General features: G+C 41.8%; 1 non-coding gene across 1 annotated transcript; it reads left to right on the top strand.

Annotated features, from left to right (window-relative positions):
* Positions 1-1,486: 1,486 nt before the first annotated feature.
* On the top strand, positions 1,487-1,605 carry LOC115232238. Its single transcript, XR_003883622.1, has one exon. It is a non-coding gene; the product is annotated as a 5S ribosomal RNA (ribosomal RNA).
* The last annotated feature ends 257 nt before the right edge of the window (positions 1,606-1,862 follow it).

Below are 1,862 nucleotides of genomic sequence, written 5' to 3'. Positions count from 1 at the left end.
AACAAAGAAAGAGAAGGTAGGTGCGTAATAGAGAGGAACGACAAAAGAAGGAATGAGGAAAGAAGAGCAAGGAGCAAGGTAGAACAACATTTTGCGGATATTGCGTGACTTAGTGGAGGGCGGGGGCGAACCCGGGACCATGAGGTCAGTTAGATTTCATTTTGTTTTAATTTGAAACCATTGCATAAATAAATAACCAAGTCGAAATTAAGGAGTCGTAATCGGCTCAAGAAATGTGCACGCATGCATGATTGCATGCGTAGATGCAAAAATGCACAGATGCATATAGATGCACACTTGTACCATACTAGAATGCGTACGTGCATGCGTGAGCGTGAGTGTGTGTGTGAGTGTGTTTGTGTATGCGTATTCACATAAGGGTGTTTACATAGTATTTTCTACGTGTTTACGTGTATGGCAATTGGTTTTTTTATTTTTAGGGGTTTTTTTTGCTTATATTTATGAAGGATTTTCCTAAGTTTTTTTTTTTATTCGGGAGGAGATTTTGACCCCCCTGCGTCACTTTTTGCCAGGGTTAACGTCGTTGCTATTGTTGTTGTTGTTGCTGTTGCTGTTGTTGTAGAGACAGTGGATTTCGCTCGTTGCTTATCTGTTATTTTAGATGAAACTGCGATATTTGAGTATCCCTGCATGTGCCAGCTCGCGCGGGAGTACGGGCGTGAATTCGTGTTTGTTTTGTTGTGTATATGTTTGTAGCCACAGTATGGCTAATTTGTTTTTAAGGCGGCGAGCTGGCAGAAACGTTAGCACGCCGGGTGAAATGCATAGCCATATTTCGTCTGCCGTTACGTTCTGAGTTCAAATTCCACCGAGGTCGACTTTGCCTTTCATCCTTTCGGGGTGGATAAATTACGTACCAGTTACGCACTGAGGTCGATATAATCGACTTAATCCGGTTGTCTGTCTTTGTTTGTCCTCTCTGTGTTTAGCCCCTTGTGGGTTGTAAAGAAATAGGTATTTCGTCTGTCTTTACGTTCTGAGTTCAAATTTTACCGAGGTCGACTTTGCTTTTCATCTTTTCGTGATCGATAAATTAAGTACCAGTTACGCACTGGGGTCGATGTAATCGACTGAATCCGTTTTTCTGTCCTTGTTTGTCCTCTCTGTGTTTCGCCCCTTGTGGGTAGTAAAGAAATAGGTATTTCGTCTGTCTTTACGTTCTGAGTTCAAGTTCCGCCGAGGTCGACTTTGCCTTTCATCCTTTCAGGGTCAATAACTTAAGAACAAGTTGCGAACTGGAGTCGATCTAATCCTTCAAAATTTTCGGCCATGTTCCAAGAATAGAAAAGAAAAGAGTAAGTATGGCTAAATAGTTAAGAAGCTATCTTTGCAAATACTACGTCCCGGGTTCAATCATATTTCGCGGCATCTTGGGCAAATGCTTTTTTTTTTTTTTACATTCTCGGTCCGAAAATACAATTCGAGTAGAGGAAATCTGTATAGAAATCTGATGGATTATCATAGTGTATACGACCATATCATGTTGAAAGCACCGGTTCTCGTCCGATCACCCAAGTTAAGCAACTTCGAGCCTAGTTAGTACTTAGATGGGTGACCGCTTGGGAAACCTAGGTGCTGTAAGCGTCACAAAATGGCGGTGCCCCAGCATGGCCACAGTTCGTTAGCTGAAACAAGATAAATTTTTTTTAAATAAATGTGTGTGTGTCCCGCACTGGGGTCGATATAATTGACTTAATCCGTTTGTCCTTGTTTGTCCCCTCTGTGTTTAGCCCCTTGTGGGTAATAAATAAATAGGTATTTCATCCGTCTTTACGCTCTGAGTTCAAATACCGCCGAGGTCGACTTTGCCTATCATCCTTTCGGTGTCGATAAATAAAATA

This window comes from Octopus sinensis, unplaced genomic scaffold (genome assembly GCF_006345805.1).
Source record: "Octopus sinensis unplaced genomic scaffold, ASM634580v1 Contig20123, whole genome shotgun sequence".
Classification (NCBI taxonomy): Eukaryota; Metazoa; Mollusca; class Cephalopoda; order Octopoda; family Octopodidae; genus Octopus; species Octopus sinensis.
This window is presented reverse-complemented; position numbering and strand designations above follow the sequence as displayed.